This window comes from Saccopteryx leptura, chromosome 2, assembly GCF_036850995.1.
Source record: "Saccopteryx leptura isolate mSacLep1 chromosome 2, mSacLep1_pri_phased_curated, whole genome shotgun sequence".
In the NCBI taxonomy this organism is placed as follows: Eukaryota; Metazoa; Chordata; class Mammalia; order Chiroptera; family Emballonuridae; genus Saccopteryx; species Saccopteryx leptura.
In genome coordinates this window covers 202,502,394-202,522,341 of record NC_089504.1, presented here as the reverse complement: position 1 = coordinate 202,522,341, position 19,948 = coordinate 202,502,394, and the positions used below count along the sequence as shown (strand labels likewise).

The following is a 19,948-nucleotide window of genomic DNA, read 5'->3' as shown; positions in this document are numbered from 1 at the left end:
ATAACTGCTAGCAGTCATTTTAAGTGGGTTGCTGCATGTAGAAAGCAGATTTTAAAAGTAATTAACCTGTGAGGGTTGGCAGAGAAAGAAGTGGTTGATTTTTTAGTTATAGAGTAGAAAAGGGAATATAAACCATGAACACGGGCAGCCACTAGGCTTAGGGGCCACTTGTTGCAGGGGAAGGATGGGGGCTGCTGGGACAGTTGTGTTGGGGGTCCCTGGATTGTTAGCAGCATCATGGGTGAGAGAGAACTTGGGGGCCAGAGGAGTGCGGCGTTGGGACTCCGCACCATAGGATGTATTTTGACGGGTATGCAGGGGACTGAGGGTTGCATTAACCTTGGAGTTGAAAATTTCAGGTTTCAGATCTAAGGTGTAAGGGGGAGAAAACCTGGGAGAATTGGACTTTCAGGTGGGGTGGGCAAGACCGGCGGTGGGAGCTTGAATTTAGGGTTTGTTCGTAGAATAGTTTGCCTCTTTTTTTGCATTTTGGATGGTGGAAGGCAATTTTTGAGCTACTTTGGTTGTTTAGTAAAAATATTAATTTGGATGGATTTTATTTATTTTTTCTTACCTAATTGCCCTGGTTAGAATTTCCAGTATGGTATTAAATAGAAGTGATGAGAGAGGATGTTTTTCTTGTTCCAAACCTAAGGGGAAAGCTTTTATTCTTTCACCATTAAGTATGTTGTTAGCCATGGGTGTTTAATAGATTGCCTTTATAAACTTGAGGAAGTTATTCTCTATTTGAATTTTTGGGGGGTCTTATTGTGAAAATGTATTGTTCCTTCAAGTACTTTTTTCTTGTCTATTATGACAATACTGTGGTTTTTGTTTTTATTAGGAAGGTGTATTATATAGATTGACATTTAGATGTTAAACCTGGGATAAAGCACGATTGCACATAGTGAATGATCCATTGTGACTATTATTATTAGGTTATGTCTGATAGTATTTGGTTGAGGAATTCTCTCTATATATATTCAAGGGTCCTTAGTCTGTAGTTTTCTTAAATGCCATTGGTTTTGACATTAGACTAAAACTGGTACTATAGAAAAAGTTTGAAAGTGATCTTTCCTCTTTAGTTTTTAGGACAGTTTGCGAAGGATTGGTGCTTATTCTTTAAAGGTTTGTTATATTCAGCATCAAAGCCATTTGGTTCTGGGCTTTTCTAAGTTATAAATTTTTTGATTCCTAATTCAATCTCTTGTTTCCATAGAACTATTCGGATTTTTCTTCTAGACTTATTAGAACTTTGCATCTAAGAATGTTGTTATTGACTATGTTATCTAATTTGTTGGCATACAATTGTTCATCATATTCCTTCATACCCCTTTTTTTTTGTAAAATAGATAGTGATGTCTTCTTTCATTCATGATTTTAATATATTGAGCCTATTTTTTGTTTGTTTGTTTTGCTTGGTGAGTCTACCTAAAGATTTTTGAATCATTGTTCATTTCAAAGACAGAGTTTCAGATTTGTTAGTTTTCTCTATTCTTTTTGATTCTCTATGTCATGTATTATTGCCTTTGTCTTTATTCTTTTTTTCTTTTTGCTTTGGTTTATTTTGCTCTACCTTTCTTACTTCCTAAGGTGGAAGTTTAGGTTATTAATTATAGGTATTTTCCCTTTTTAATATAAGTGCTTACAAATATATATATCTTTCAGGGAGAGAGAGAGAGACAGAGAGAGAGACACAGAAAGAAAGAGATGAGAAATATCAACTCGTAGTTGCAGCACTTTAGTTGTTCATTGATTGCTTCTCATATGTGCCTTGACCATGGGGCTCCAGACGATCCAGTGACCCCTTGGTCAAGCCAGTGACCTTGGGCTCAAGCCAGTGACCTTGGACTTCAAGCCAGTGACCTTTGGCCTCAAGCCAGTGGCCATGGGGTCATGTCTATGAGCCCACAGTCAAGCCAGTGAGCCCGTGATCAAGCTGGTGAGCCCAATCTCAAGGCAGCGACCTCAGGGTTTTGAACCTGGGTACACAGCATCCCAGGTCAACACTCTGTCAAGTGCAGTACCACTTGGTCAAACTATAAATTTACTTCTAACCATTACTTTTGCTGCATTGATAAATTTTGGTATGTTGTGTTTTGGTTTTTGTTCACCTTAAAGTACTCTTGAATTTCCTCTGAGATTTTTTTTCACACATTGGTTACTTAGGAGTTTACTGTTTAATTTCTACATATTTGTAATTTCCTAGATTTTCTTCCCTTTATTATTTTTAACAATTTCTATACTTTATTGATATTCTCTATTTTGAGATGCTTTAATATTTTATTTTGTTTTATTGAGGTATAATTGATATAAAACATATTAGTTCCAGGTGTACAACATAATGATTAATATTTGTATATACTGTCAAATGGTCATCACAATAAGTCTAGCTTAAATGTTACCATACATAGTTAAAAAATATTTTCTAGTGTTGAGAATTTTAAAAATTTACTTTTTTAGTGACTTTCAAATATATAACACAGTATTATTAACTTTAGTCACCATGCTTTACATTACACCCCTATGACTTATTTTTTTATAGCTAGAAATTTGTACCTTTTGAGCTTCTCCACCCATTTGCTCACATCCTTCACTCTCTACTTCTTGTCTCTGGCAACCACCAAAACCTGTTTTCTGTATCTGTGATCTTATTTTTTTATAAAAGATTCCATGTATAAGTGATATCATAAGCTATTTATCTTTCTCTGACTTATTTTACTTAGAATAATGCCCTCAAAGTCTATCCATGTTATTGCAAATGACAAGATTTCCTTCTTTGTATGGCTGCATAATATTCCATGTTTTTTAAATTCATGTTGGTGGACACTTTGATTGTTTTTCTGTATTGGTAATTACAAATAATTTTGTGTTTATTTTCTTCAGATAAATACCCAGAATTGGAATTGCTGAGTCATGTGGTAGTTCTATACTTAATTTTTTGAGAAACGTCCAAATTGTTTTTCATAGTGGATGCACCAATTTACATTCCCACAAATAGTGCACAAGTGTTCCTTTTTCTCTACCTACTCACCAACACTTGTTAATTTTTGTCTTTTTCAGAATAACCATTCTAACAGGTGTGAGATGATATTTAATTGTGGTTTTGATTTGTATTTCTCTGATGATTAGTGATGTTGAGCACCTTTTCATATACCAATTGACCATCTGTATGTCTGCTTTAGAAATGTGTCTATTCAGATTTTCTGTCCAGTTTTTATTGTATTTTTTTCTATTGAGTTGTAGAAGTTTGTAGTTTATTTTGGCTCTTAACCTCTTATCAGATATATGATTTACACTTATTTTCTCCCACTTAATAGTTGTCTTTTCATTTTTTTGATGATTTCCTTTGCTGTGTACAGGCTCTTTATTTTCTTAAAAATGTTTTTCATTGATTTGAGAGAAAGAGAGAGAGAGGAAGGAGGAAAGAGATAGAAGAGGGAAATAGGTAGAGAGAGAGAGAAGTATCAAGTTTTTGTTCCACTTAGTCATTCCACTTAGTTGTGTACTCACTGGTTGCTTCTCATTTGTGCCCTGATCCATGTGACCTCAGTGTGCTGTGATGACACTGTATCCACTGAGCCACTTGACCAGGGGGCCATAGAAGATTTTAGTTTGATGTAGTCTCACTTTTCATTTTTACTTTTCAGTGACTTCTTTTTATTTTTTTACATGTTTTTCTTTACTCCTTTGAACATAATAATAAACAACTTGTCATCTTTGTCAATAACTCCAACGTTTGGGTTTCCTTAGGCACAGTTCCCATTTATTGCATCTTTTGTGTGCATTGGGTGCATATATATATATATATATATATATATATATATATATATATACACACACACACACACACACACACAAACACACATATACATATTTTATTTATTGACTTTTAGAGAGGAGAGGAGAGAGAGAAAGAGAAGGGAGAAGCTGGAAGCATCAACTCATAGTAGTTGCCTCTTGTATGTACCTTGACCAGGCAAGCCCAGGGTTTCAAACCAGCAACTTTAGTGTTCTAGATTGACGCTTTATCCACTGCACCACCATAGGTCAAGCCTGGACATATTTTTTTTTTTACTTCTCTAGGTATTCTATGATTTTTGTGTGGAGAACTAAACATTTTATATTATATAATTTGGCAACTCTGGAAATGAGATAGCCACCAGGATTTACTGTCTTTGGTGTTTTTTGTTGTTTTGTATGTTTTGTGACTTTCTTGTCCAATTCTATAAAGGTGGTATTCCTTGTGTGCAGCCAATCATGTATTTTCTCAGTTAATTTAAAGGTTAGCTTATGATCGGGCACAGATTCTCTTAAATTCTTTGTGTCTGTAAGTCTCATAGCCTTTGCTAAGAGCCTTTGTATAAGCAAGTGTGTTGGATGAGGAATCTTTTCAGTGTTTTGTCAGGTAGTTTACCCTTCCTGCTGGCATTTAGTTATTCCTTGTACAGGGTTACAAATTCAGCTAGAGGTGAAATATTAGAACTTTCTCAAACATTCTTGGGCAGATACACTGTCCTGCACATGTGTGTAGTAATCTAGATTCCCAAGAATATGTCAGAACTTTTCAAATACCCTGTGAATAATTTATTTTGTGCTTCTCCCTTTTTTTCTTTTCTTTTTTTTCCTCCCTTTCTCCCTCCTCGCTCCCTCCCTCGCTCTCTCCCTTTCTCCCTCCTTCTGTTGTTGTTGTTGTTTAGTCCCTTATTAGCCTTAAATGATAATGTTACCATTTAAGGTTGCTGGGATGTTAAAACAATTACCACTGAATTTTTGTAGTGGGGAGCAAAACTTTGGGGAAAGAGTTATTCACACTGAACGAGTTGTAAGTTAGGTCAGTTAAAGGCATGCACTCATAATAGACTTTTCAGCCACCTTCCAGATAGGACAAATAGGAACAATTCACTGGAGAGGGGTTTTTGGGATGCTTTTGTAGTTGCAAAGCTGCTGTTTTTCAAAAGTGCACAAAACTGGGAATAGCAGAATGGGATTTTAGTAAGTAAAAATGCCACAAAATCTTTTATTTTCTCAGATATTCAGCCACTTTTTTCTTAAATATATACTCCTTGGATTTTTGCAAGCTTATAGGAAAATTTAAAATATTTGACAAGTTGATTTTGACATTTACTCTAGTGGTCTCTTTCTGTTTGTAGAGGAGTAGAATTATGAATGTCCTTAAGCTGCCATTCTGGAAGTGCTTAGGTACAATGGTTCTTGCTTTTTTCTTAAATAATTTTCCCAATAATTTGTATCTAAAGGTTTGTCTATACTGTTAATGCTATTTCTAAAGCATTTTAATATCACCATGATGAACTAGTTCTCAAAGTTTTTATAAACTTATTTTCAGATTTGTCTATTTTTTCTAACAGTACAATATTGTTTTCTTAATCTATTTGGGCTACTATAACAGAAATATCTTAGACTGCATAGTTTATAAACAACAGAAATTTATTTATTACAATTGTGGGGGCTGAAAGTCTTTAAGACAGTGTTCCAATGTGGTCAGGTGAGGGCCCTCTTCCTAGTTGCAGACTGTGTCTTCTCACATGGTGGAAGGAGAGAGAGAGTTCTTTGGGACCTCTTTTATAAGAGTGCTAATTTCATTCAGGAGGGCTCTGTTCTCATGACCTAATCATATCCCAAAGGCCTCACCTTCTAATTCTATCACCCCGGGCATTAAGTTTAAGCATATGAGTTTTAGGTCTTCACAAACATTTAGCCTATAGCAACTGGTTACTTTTCTTCTTTTTTAAGCGAGTGACATGTTCATTCATTCTACATCAATTTGGAGTCTTTGAAGTGAAGCAGTACATAGAGGTTATTGGCCCAGTGGCTGATAAAATCTTTGCAGTCTTTAACGCAGCAACCTTTTCATCAAATATATTTACTTTTCAAGACTGTCTGCATAGATTCCTTCAAGGAAGTTGTGATGAAAATTAATCTTGGTAAGTCATCATGGACCCTTACCTTTTTGTAAGGTTAATATAGGATTATCAGTGCTTATTGCTCAGCTGTATATATCAAATGTGGTATCATCTAGTGATTCTTACATTTTGAATGCTTCAAAATCACCTAGAAGGTCTGTTAATATAGATATTGCTGGACTACATTCCAGCATTGGTTATTAAGTATTGATTACACTGGGGAACAAAATTTTTGTTGCATCAACAAAAACAGTTGTTCTTTTGTTCTTACCTAATTCAAGTGTGCTGATCTCAAATCTGACAGTTTTTTTTCTGTAAGCTACAGTTTTTTTGCAATTCAAGATTTTAGGTTTTTACTTTATTGTAAAATTTTAAACATTTAGTTTAACATAATGAAGTAGAATGTCTTTTTGGGCACCACCATCTTTGTGAAAATACAATAATTTATATAATGCAGTACATACACTAAAAGATATGATTGCATCAGAATTTGTCTATAATTTTGAAATAGAACATATTAAAACACTTATTTTCATCATAAAATTTGTGCAAAACTTATTTAAATTCTATTTAGGCAAAAATTTGTGTTTGTAGCTCTTGTGTTTGTGTACTTGTTAAGAACAGTCTCGTTTGATGCTCTAGCAGTAGTCTGCTCATCACTAACAGCTCCAAGATTTTCAGGAAACTTATCAGGGTGACTGTTCAGGAAGTGAATCTTAATGCTCATGTTACATCCAATGTCATGGAAAGCCAACAGCATCCTTTGAACCAGAAGTTCATAGTTTTCTGCTTTTTTGTTTCCAAGGAGGTTCTTTGTAACTGCCACAAAAGACTGCCATGCAGTCTTTTCTCCTCCTTATTCATCTTCCTGGCAAATTCTTCATCATGTGTGAGGGTTTGAATTTGAGGTCCATCAAATACACTTGCTTTTATCTTCTCAAAAGACAAGACAGGAAAAGCAGAAATAATATGTTGAAATCATTCACTTTCTCTATTCAAAGCCTGAACAAACTGCTTCATTAAGCCAAGTTTGATGTGAATGGGAAAAAATGATCCTGTCTCGATTAACTACAGGTTCATTCACAATATTTTGCATCCCTACTTGCAGAACTTCATGTTTTGGCTACTCCTTCTGGGTCCAGTGTTTTTCCCAAACACAGAAAGCAAGGACACTTCATGAAACCTCTCTGTTGTCCTTGCAGGAAATTTACCATTTTAAGATCCACACAAATGATCCAGTTATGCTCCTTATACTTCAGAAAGTTGAGGATAATTTTTATGTTATTATAATCTTCTCACAGATAAGTTGAATAACCAATTGGAACCACTGCATAAACATTACAGTTGTGTAGGAGAACACATTTCAGACTCCGTTTAGAGCTGTCAAGTAATAGCCGCCATTCTGTTGGACTGTAAGTGGTAACACCTAGATGGCTGAGAAGACTACTGATATCATGACAGTAAACAAAGTATTTGTCTTCAGGAAAAAAAGTCCACAAAAATTTGTTCACGCTTCCTGAAATGGGATACTTTAGCTGACTGGTGAAGTACATTCTTTTCTTGAAGCCTGGAGGCTAATAACTCAGCTGCTTTCTTTGATAGGCTCAAATCTCTTACAAAGTCATTCAATTTGGGTTGGCTAAACTACTGAGGGGTTAATGCAGGGGTCCCCAAACTTTTTACACAGGGGTCCAGTTCACAGTCCCTCAGACCATTGGAGGGCCACCACATACAGTGCTTTACTCACTGACCACCAATGAAAAGGTGCCCTTTCTGGAAGTGCTGCAGGCCAGATAAATGGTCTCAGGGGGCCACATGTGGCCCTCGGGGGCATAGTTTGGGGACACCTGGGTTAATGACTGCTTGGCTTCAGAAGAAGACCCTTCAGATTCTACAATAATTTCCTCATGCATCTTACAAAATACACTTGTACACTTTCTTCATTCTTAGAAGAAATAAAACCACTGAAAACTGGAACTGGAAGTGTCTCAGAGTGTGGGATAGGTCATATTGCTGCAGGAATATTAGGATATGCGATCATACGCCATTTTTTCTTGCAGATGCTCTTTGTATGGACCAGACAGAAATAACAGTCACTGCTGTGGACCTATTAGGTTCACGCCAAACCATAGGAATACCAAAAAGCATTCCTTTGTGTTTTCCTTTTGTCCAGTCATAAAGCATTTCCTCACAATTATGACACACAACATGAGGAGCCCAATTCTTGTCTTGATTGTTAAAGGGAACTTTAAAATAGGCAATATATGCATGTGTCACAAATGATGGAATATTTCACCTTTGATGTGGAAGTGTGTAACAGCCACATATATAACAGAAGGTGTCAGGACTATTCTTACATTTATGCCTACTTGAAAAAGCCATGATTCAATCTTAAAACAAAATAAGAGGGTGTTTTTATCAGAAAATAATTTTTTACTTTTAAAAACAACTACAGCCTAACCAGGCAGTGATGCAGTAGATAGAGCGTCAGACTGGGATGCGGAAGGACCCAGGTTTGAGACCCCGAGGTTGCCAGCTTGAGCGTGGGCTCATCTGGTTTGAGCAGAAATTCACCAGCTTGGAACCAAGGTTGCTGGCTCAAGCAAGGGGTTACTCAGTCTGCTGAAGGCAGACTGGTCAAGGTACATATGAGACAGTAATCAATGAACAACTAAGGTGTCGCAATGCGCAATGAAAAACTAATGATTGATGCTTCTCATCTCTCCGTTCCTCTCTCTGTCTGTCCCTGTCTATCCCTCACTCTGACTCTGTCTCTGTAAAAGCAACTACAATTATGTAAAAGTGATGTTTGTAAAACATGAATTGCTTTGTGGTTATGTTCAATCTCAAAGTCGTTGACCATTAACTCCAACTTAAAAACCAATGCATGCCATTAACTGTAACAAAAAGAAATTTAAAATTGCATAAAAACTAGAGCATGCACCAAAAAACGGATTTCAGATTTGGAATCAGAGATGCAAAAATATGTATATATAGAAACAGTTCTAAAACCTCATGCAACAGAAAATGAAAAGAACATTTGTTCCCCAGTGTTATTATGTTGGTCATTGTTGGAGGCCAGAGACTGCCATTTGCTAGCATATTCCCAGTAGATACTGATACTGATATGTAGAGGGTTGTACTTTGAATACACTGACTTAATGATCTATAAAATTAATTGAATATTTAATAGTTTTCTATTTATTCTTTTACTTTTTTGTTTGAGTATATAATAAAAATATAATTTACCATTTCAAGGATTTTCTTGTTGTTTCATCTAATTCTCAGTTATATTTTATGAATTGAACCATATGAAATTGCTGGTATTCAACTGTTAAACCTATTGTATATAAATTTGTTCACTTATGCCAAACCAATCCTTCAAGTTTCTATCTTTATTTGTTTTACATTAATTATTTTGCTACATTGTTTTGTGTAGGTCCATTTAGAGTTTCTAAATATGTTTGTTTATTTAGAGATTCAGCTTTAATTTAGAACCATTGGCCTAGTGCATTAATTAACTCATGGATGTTACAGGTATTTGGAAAAATGAAGTTAAAAATATTTAGATATCCCATTCTGTAGAAGACATATCCCCTTTTATCACTAATCCTTTGAGAGTTTATGGTCAAGGATTTGGTAAAATGCAAGAGATGTGCACCTGTTGCAATGCTTCAATCAGAGAAGACAACTATTCACAATCATTGTTCAAGGAAAGGGTCAGTGAGCAATGCACTGATAGCCTTTCCCAATGACTGAGCTGCAAGTGTCAGGTCTGCAGACCAGGATAAACATTTCAGGTAACATGCTATATTAAAAATCTAATATTTTGAATGAGTCAGTGACCAACATGCTATACAAAGATCTTACCATATTCTGCTGTAACAGACTAATAATGGTAATAAAAATGATGATAATGATTATAATAACATTTATATCTTTTTTTACATTAGAGATTGTTGAATGCTACTCTATTTGCTTTGTCTAACCTTTCATCACCTCTACTCTGCACTTGCCAGGAAGTGAAAAGTTTACCAGGTTGTTATTAAAATATGCTGTTGACAATTATAGAATAATAATGGAAATAATTACTTTTGGAAGGATATCAAGTCCTCACTGTAGTTATGTTCATTAAGTTTGTCTGAGAGCTTAAATTTACCTAAGATTTAAAAAAATAAATTTAATATAGTGAAAAACCAGTTGTCCTTGTCCTCCTCATGTTATTGTCATCATCATCATTGTTGTTTTCTTCTTCATCTTCATCTCAATCACCTTAGTTCTATTTCTTCAGTCAGTTTTCCAATAGTCTTTTCAAAATTGAATTAAAACTTTCCTAATAAGGATTACAATTGATGTTAAACCTCAATTTAAATTTATCCAAACCTTAAATAAATTAATTTCTTACCAACAGTTAGAATCAACACAGGCATCCTGACATCTTTACCTGGGTCTTTAAGTTAGGAATGATTTTAACATGTTTGAGACTGAAATGAGTTTCTTTTCTGCCTGCTTATGTGCTACTACTAGTAGACTATCTAAATTGGTAATGTGCCTCCCTGGGCTTTCTCTACTTATCTCTTGACCTTTGAGGAAGCAGTAAGTTCACTTAATTTTATAGCAATAACATTTGATTTTTAGGCCATAATTGTTTTATTATTCACAATTGGAAAATTCTAGGTTTTTATATAGTGTCCCTTATTGTTTATTTCATTTTACAATTTCATCTGTATCACCCTTTCTTTCTCTTTTTTATTTGACAAGTAAAAGCATAAAAATAGAATAAAAAAGAAAAACCTATTCCTCCCTCTGACTCATTGTACTCCATCCCACCCTGCAGAGATTGTAGCAGGAAACAATTTTTTAATGTGTCCTATTAAATTCTTTACTATGTGTAAATATATCTATATAAAGCTCTATAACATGTTAATTTAATGTTAACAAACATTTTATTTCTGTCTAAATCAATGTTAATCAGATGATCTAAAATGCTATAATTTTTTTGAAGAAGGCTGAGTATTTTCTATTTATTCCATGGCCACTGTTTTCCATACTGATATAAATATAAAATTAAGTCCTGTTATTTTCTGGCTAGCAATTAGTAAATGTTATTAATAAAATTTAGCAGTATATTAAATTGTTGATAATTATTTTTATTTTATTTGCAATTCATTTTTACCTTTTCTAATTTTTAGAAGAAAATAGACATTTTTATTTTGTTCTTGTTCACTAAAGTATGTCCTGTGCTTAGAACAGTGTCAGGCACACATAGTAGGCACTTAGTAAATACTTTTTAATAAATGAGTTAAAATGTTTTATTTACATAATAAATTTTGTCCCCTGTACTTTGCATATTAGAAACATCGATTACTCAAAGCTTCAGAGATATTTGTTCAAGTTCAGGTTTTAAGGAGCTGATAAGCACTTAGATATGTTAAGGCATTTACTATATAATACCATATCCTCTGTGGATAAAGGGGAAGGCTACTGTACTTTTATCCAAGTCCCTCCTGTTATTCTTGTTACAGACTTTGTAAATAGAAATTATTTCTAGGTTCTAAAGATGGTTAAGGTTCACAGAGCCTAAAAGGAAATGTAAATATCAACTATCATTGAATAAGAAAGCATTTGTTTCTCTTATTGCCTCACTCTTAAAGACTTTAAGTTAAAACTGTCTCATTGTAACCACTGACAAATTGTTTGAAAATGGGGGAGAAATAGTAGTTTCAATTTTATTTGACCACATTATTCTAGTAATCTCCCCATTATATAGATCTAGATGCCTAGGATCACTTGGACATAAATTGTCATACATAGTTGTTTCTGTCTTGACCAAAGGGGCTTGTCTTTTGTGCCTTTTATCAGTCATTGACTGTGGGGTGTTGTTGGGTGTGATGGGGTAAGCATAACTTCTTTGAGGAGGTGTTTGAGAGTGGGGTCTCCTCATAAGAAGGTAATTTTATCCAGATTAGTACATCATTCTGCATAAGTGGATTGGAGTGGACTAGCCACAGCATATGCAATATGGGGAATATTTGAGATTACAGATGTATTTTTCAAAATGCTTGGCCTCAATTTTTTATTGTTATGATTTCAACAGGGATGACACTGAGTTTGCAGACACAGAGTTACATCAAGCATCAGGTCTAGAGTTGCCTTCACTCTCACATGTAGAATTAAAAGATGAACCATGTTCATCAGAATGTCAGCTCAAAGCTTACCAACTGCTGTGCACCAGTAATATAAAATCCAAGGAAGCAAAGGCTCTAGGAAGAGGCATGTGCAATATTTTACATTTGCTTATGCCATGAAAATTCTTAAAATACCTTTTGCTAATATTGAACAATCAATTTTGGAATAATTTGATTTTTCACAGGTTCTCGAAGGACTTAAACCATACCCATCCACACCTCAGGAAAAATGTGATTGCAGCTTAATGTTGACACCAAGGCAAATTCATCAAGTTATCATTGGTAAGAATTTACAAATACCTACTGATGTTTTTGTTTTTTTAAACAGATTTATTTAAGTGTAATTTATATTCCATAAAATTTACCAGTTTCAAATATGCAAGTCAATGTATTTTAGTAAATGTACAGAATTGTACAATCATCACAACTCAATTTTAAAATGCTGCCATCACTCTCATAACCGTAGACAGTTACTCCATATTCCCACCCTCACCCCAGCCATTAATCATCATTCTGAATATTTTGTATAAAAAGAATCAAACAATATGTGTACTTTCTTACATTGATTCTTTTACTTAGTTGATGTGTTTAAGGTTCATCCATGTGGTAGTGGGTATAAATTTTTTGTTCTTTTTTTATATCTAAATAGTACATTTTGTTTATCTATTTAGCAGTTGATGGACATGAGCTGTTTCCAGGTTTAGGTTACTGCGAATTATACTGCTATAAGCATTCACCTATAATTCTTTGAATGAACACGTTTTCATCTCTTTTGGTTAGATTTCTAGGAGTGGAATTGCTGATTGTATGGTAAATTTATGTTTAACTTTAAAGAAACTGCCAAAAAATTATCCCAAATTACTACACCTAGTTAGCCATACCAACAATGTATTTTGACAACACCTTTAGTCATGAGTTAAGAAACATGTGACAACTCCCCTTTAACCTTGCAGAGATATTATACTGTGTCCCTCCCTAGTCCATTTTCTTTCTTTTTTAAAATTGAATTTATTGAGTGACAGGTGCCCCATTCTACAACATATCTCTGTACACTGTATTGTGTGTTCAACCCCCCCAAAGGCAAATCTTTATCCAACACCATTTGTACACCCTTCTCCACCTCCCTGCCCTTCCCCAGCAATTATCACACTGTTGTCTGTTTGCATGATTGATTGATTGATTTTTTTTGTTGTTGTTTGATCAATTTCCTCATCCTCCTCACCTGGCCTCCCCTCGACAGCTGTCATCCTGATCTCTACGTGTAAGTCTGTCTTTATTTTGCTTGTTAGTTTATTTTATTAGATTCCACATATGAGTGAAATCATACGGTAATTGTCTTTCTCTGGCGTATTTTACTTAGCATAATACTCTCCAGGTGCATCCATACTGTCGCAAAAAGTAAGATTTTTTCTTTTTTATGGCCATGTAGTATGCCTATTAAAGGATGATTATGGATAAAGAAATAATGACTATACTGGAATGAAGAGGGAGGTCTCATTTCATTCTAGGCAGACTTAAGGTAGCCCTAAGATGTGGGCAGAGGATGACTAATTAATATGGATGTGTTGATTCTAGGGAAAACCTAGCACTAAAACACCCAATACAAACTCTGATATTATCCAGATTAAAGGAGACGTCAAAAGATTAAAGGAGACGTACATGGTCAGAGGCAAAGCAGTGGGGGTGATTAAATTAATTATGCTTCTGTTTTATGCCATGTATGTAGATAGGCATTTTAGTCCCAGCAATTTACCTTTAACTATTGGGTGGTAAATACTCTGAATCTTCCAAATTGGTGACTAGCTAGTGAAATGAATAGTTCTACACAAATGCAAAAGGAGCAAAGTTAGAAGACAGTGTTTAGTGCCTCTTCTACAACTCCAACTCCACCACCAACTTCTCTCCCTTCTTCACTTGGTGTCTTGTGCATTTTTAATAATGGCCCTCTGGGGACAGGGCTCTTATCTGAGTTTACAAGTGCAGCAACTTTGATGGTGGGACTATAGGCAGTATAGTGTGTGTACATTATAAACACTCAAATACTTACTGAAGCTATCTTAGATTATTGCATGTCATGAACTACATTGCTCACAAAAATTAAGGGATATTTCAAAATGAATATGAAGCTATGAAATATCCCCTAATTTCTGTGAGCAGTATATATTCCAAATATATTTATGAATATTGATTTATTTATCCATTTTGTATGTTCTCTGTGTTCTAGACCTACATCTGTTCTAGATGGATATTCTTTGCTCTGTAATATGTGCATCTTTTTCTACATCGCTGACAATATTTGTATTAATATAAACTTTAATGGGTTTTTTGTTCATGTCTTTAATGATTTTTGCATTATCAGGGTGAGTAAAATTGAGTAGGATGAATGAAGTGAAATAAGTTATTAAAGTTCATTTCCAAACAGGGATAATCGAAATTATTATTTCTTGGCGTGATCTGAAAATTTTAGGGAGAAAAAAGAATTTAAAATTGTTTAGATAAGGACAGCGGTTCTACCCTAACATGATCTTTCAGGAAATTGTTAGAAGTTAATTTAAATGGTTACACGTTTTGAACCTGAATTTTTCATTATTGTTGAACAACTGTTTCTGTATCTTCACCCAGTGCTTTTGTACCATTTTGTCAAGAGTTTTCTTGTATAAAATTGTGTTTCTCTTCTTTGTGAACTCTTTAAGGCATAGCATAAGAAGAGAGCAGAGTGTACCCTGCTCCATCTTCACTGGAAAAGGTGTCTTGCAATGTTCTCAGACTTAAGAGTCAGTCAGTTACATGATCTTACTCTTCATTCCTTTCTACATTCATCTGAATAGGATTGTGACGTGCTTCTCGAACTTTGCAGGATTTAAAAAATGGGTTTACTGTTTGTTTTGCTAATTGCATGCATACTAGCTCCATGTTTGGATATCAGGTTTGCAAATTAGAATTTTGGTATTTGGAGTGATCCTTTAACCCAGCAACCTTACACAGCCCTGCACAGATATTTTAGCAACTGCTTTTTGATCATTATGAACACATTGGTGAGATTTCTCAGTGTTTTATTTCCACATTTAACAATGGTGTTATCTGTGTGTTTCTGGCTTCTTTTACATGTACTTTTTCCTGTCTTATAGGAAAACACAGATCCTGAACAACCTGGTGTGTATTTTTTAGAGTTAGAAGAACAGACATCCATGGAATGCAGCATAACATTTTCTCCCAAAGAAGTAAGTTCAAATTTTTATTACTGATATTACTGGAGAGAAGTGGAGTTATAGATTATCATAACCAAGAAGCTATCAAAGATCACCTAAGTTCTTTTTGTAGTGGGTTATTTTCTCACTTGTGAGCATGCCTGGATTTACCCTTTAATACAGTAAAATGATTGCTAGAGGTGTCTGGCTCATACTTACAGTGTCTCAAGGCATGCGCAGGGCACACACAAGGAACCTATAGTCCTGTTGTCCCAGTTATGCTGTCTAGAAAATTCAAGATATGACATGTATGAAGGAGAGGGAAGTTGAGGCTAATCCTATAATCACATATTTGAGCCAGTGTGTCCTTTGTAGTTATATTTAAGTGGGGTATGCTAAATGCTCTTTGAATCACTAATTGAAATTACTATAGATTAGCTGTGAAGATTTAGGAGAGGTGGCCCTGATATTTTTTATAGTGTTTCTTGATGTTTAATGATTTAGAAACCACCACAATAATAGCAAACAAACAAACAATAAAAAAACATCTTTCCTAGAATGTGCCCAGGGTAAAAGAGGACCACTGGCAAAACTTCAGGGGATATCTCTGATATATTTTTGCTTCAGAGGTTCTGCAACAGAAGTGCCAAGGAGAGAGCTTCTGTCTACCTGTGATATGTTGAGGCGTATAGGTTCATCTTCCCAAACAAGAATCAAGCTTCTTTATGGCAATTAGGATATAAGACTATGTCAAACATTTTTGTATTTCAACTTAAGTAGTATGATGTCTGGTATCCAATAGATCTAGAAAATAATACCTCAAAAAGAAAGGATTTGAATATTAAGTGCTATTTTTAATAATTCACTTTTAACAATAGCACTAAATTACAGAGTTTACTGAAATTGAAATTTTATGTTAGGAGAGTGATAGCTATTATTTACCTTTCAGTAGAAAAAGTAAAGAAAATTTGAAGACAATTTGAGATTTAAGAAAATGCTAGGGATTAGGGATTAGTTTTGCCTTCCTAAGTACAATACGTTAGTTGGGATCTGTTTTGTGGGCATTGTGCACATGTGATTCCCGTGGAATTTTATTGTCTACAGAGTTCACTCTTGTGTATGTTCTAGTTTTAGACAAGCATAAAGGATGAGGTAGCAAAGGCTACTTTTATGACATTAAAGAATATTAAATTTTTGTATCTTTACACAACATTAAGTGTACTAAGATGTAACTATACTATATTCAAGTCCCATAGGTTTGGTGTAAAAAAATTATTTATCTATATTAATGAACAGTGATATTTATGTAGATACTGTTTAGCAGGTTTTTCAAGATGAGAGAGAACATGTTTGCTTCTTTTAAAAGTCATCTTACAAATATTTTTCTTTGGCCTAATTTAGGTTATCAGATGTCAAAATACAAAAGTTATCTAGATTTTCTTTTAACCATTTCAGCAAATATTTTAAAGTGCACAAAATATTGTCAAAATATTAAAATTATTTATTGAATAATACAGTCTCTAATTTTTCTTTCTGATTTAGACAAAAAACATAATTAAATTATTTGAAGAGATTCATAGGATGTTTATCTTTTTAATTTTTGCAGTGTTCTCAATTCTATCAAAGGGTACTTAACTCTCACATAACCGAAATAATTGCAAATTTTGTCAGCATCAAGTTATATTTTAATCTTGTATATCAATGATAATGTCTTCCTCATTGTTAAAGTAGATGGCTAAAATTAGATGGGAAGTTTAGAAAAGCAGAAAAAAATATAAACAAATAAATTATAATACTTTACAATGACTCCTCGGTTATATTTTCTGGTAGTTCTGTTTGACTCCCCTTTCTTCTGTTTACCTATTTTTCTACAGCTGTAATTGTAATAAAATTCTTTGTTGGGGCACCTTAGCTGTTCATTGATTGCTTTCTTATATGTGCCTTGATGCGTGGCTACAGCAGAGTGAGTGACCCCTTGCTTAATTAAGCCAGCAACCCTGAGCTCAAGCCAGTGACCACTGGGTCATGTTTATGATCCCAAGCTCAAGCCGGTTAACCAGCTCTTTGCTCAAGCTGGTTAACCCGTACTCAAGCCAGGTAACCTCGGGGTTTCAAACCTGGGTTCTCTGTGTCCCAGTCCAATCCTCTATCCACTGCACTCCTGACTGGTGACCTGTGGTGGGTCAGTGGATAAAACATTGACCTGGATCTCTGAGGTCACCAGTTCAAAACCGTGGGCTTGCCTGGTCAAGGCACATAAGGGAGTTGATCCTTCCTGCCCCTCTCCATTTCTCTCTCTGTCTCTCCTCTTTAAAATGAATAAATAAAAATAATTTTTAAAAAATCATAAGGTCAAAACTTAAAAAGAAAAAGAAACCATTTATCTTTTTTAAAATAATGCATATTTCACTACGATCTTGCCAAATAAAAGCTCACCAGAGTGCATATGACATATAAGGTGTTCATGATGCTGTTTCACATTGTCTGGACTTCCAGATGAAACTTTACATAAATATTCAGCCATTCTCCTACTAAGTACCCCTGCCATGCTCAGTGGTAGTCTCCTTCAACATGCCCACAGGTGCTTACGTAGCATGTTTCAAAACTCTTAAAATGAATCTTCTGAAATTTAGAAGTGCATATTTCTTACTTAATTTGAAATTATTTCACAAAGAAAGTTATACATGTCAAATAGTAAATAGTTCTAGATCCTAAATAGCAAAATTATTTTACAGAAGAATTTCAAAAAAGAATATAGAGTAAAATTACATTTATGTTTTCTTTATTTTGAACTTCCCATTTTTACTAATATTTTTAAAGTATCATTTTACTTTTAGGTTATAAGGACCATTGACAATTGCCTTTCTGTAAATATTTTAAGGACTTTCAAGGACTTCTTTGTATTTTGCTTCATTAATTCTATAGGAATGCATTTAAATACTGGGTTAATTTTTTCGTTTCTGATGTAAAGAAGTGCATCATCTTCTTGTTTTATTTTTTCAGTTCTTTTCCAATTCCCCAAAAGATGGGGAAAGCATGGTGAGAGAAATTTTTTATATAGTCTAACTGTGGCTCTCCTTGTACTTAAACAGCTGAACCAATTCAGTTTACAAAGCGTATACAGAACACTGTGGTGAGTGAGCATCAATCTGCCACCTTTGAGTGTGAAGTGTCCTTTGATCATGCCATTGTTACATAATATAAGGACCAACAGAACTAATTGAGAGCCAGAAATACAACTTTAGGAATGATGGTCGCTGCCACTGTATGACCATCCATAAAGTGACCCCAGATGATGAAAGTAATTTAATTGACAGTGTCCTTGTGAATATATAATGTAAAACCTGTCTGTTTTATATATTTCTACCTGTTTACACCTACACTCTGTATTCTACATAGAATCATTGTTTTTTAGGAAAGAGAAGTATAAATAATGTATACTATGTCTGTATAAAGAAGTGTTGTTGAAAAATATATCAGAAAACAAAAAGTTTGCTAATTCTTTTCCTTAGGTGTCTATTCAGTAATCGCTCGACTGGAGCCAAGAGGAGAAGCGAGAAGCACAGCAGAGCTGCACTTGACAACTAAAGGTCAGAACACACCCCATTAAAAGCACATTGCAGTCTCTTGGAACAAAATACCCTACTGAGACAATTATAAATATAAAAATGGTATTTCTTTTTTTTTTGCAGAAATCAAATTTGAGTTGAAGCCTTCTGGTAACTTTATTTTGAAAAAACCAATCCTTGCTAACAATACATATAGTATAAATTTATAAATAAATAAGTCAAACCAATATGTATAGAAATATCTTTTTTTCAGTAAATATTTTTTAGGGAAATAATATAAATGTTAGACTTTGAGAGTATGTAAAATCTGAGATAATGTCTCATTCAACTGATACCTAGGATCATAAATGGTATGGCCACAGAACAAATATTTTCACAGAGAATAAACTTGCCTGTGTCATTGCATAGAAAACTCGCCTATATATGGTTTGTGTCTATACATTAGGTTCTGCTGTTGGAAAAACCTAACAAACACATCTTATTTATTAGTTGTCTAATAAATATGTGTCTTTTCAGTCCCTCTATGTTTATCATTAAATGTCCCTTTTCAGGTATTCCTGACTCCAGAGTTCCAACCCCTACCATGCTTATCAGAGCAGTGCCACCAGAAGGTAAGATCTAGGACCAAAACACCTGGTTTTGGGGCAACAATGTTCTACCACTAAGAAATTACCAGTGCCCAAACATAGCAGAAAGCCAGGACAGATTCTTTCTTGTTGTGCTCATCACTGTGTAATTAAAATCAAAGCAAAAGAGTAGTTAGTGATAATTATAAATACATGCTCTTTTTATTTTATCTGGCTGATGAATTGGTACTATACCACCTTTGAAGTACTGAAAGAAAATCATGAAACTGTTATGCTTCACACAAAACGGGAAATCAAACCATATAACTGGTGTTGGCATTTATTTTTTCAGAAATCCCTCCTACAGTTGTTCCTCCTATCCCTCTCTTGCTACTATCACCTGAAGAAAAGAAACTGCCAGCAAAACATGTTGAAGGTATTATATGTTTTCTACCTACATGTAAAAATATAGAATTTAACTATTGCAGACCTGAAAATACTGTTTAATGCAAC

General features: G+C 34.4%; 1 pseudogene; it reads left to right on the top strand.

The window, feature by feature from the left end:
• The window catches only part of LOC136391771 (titin-like), a 93,179-nt pseudogene that overhangs the window by 3,129 nt on the left and 70,102 nt on the right, over positions 1–19,948 (top strand).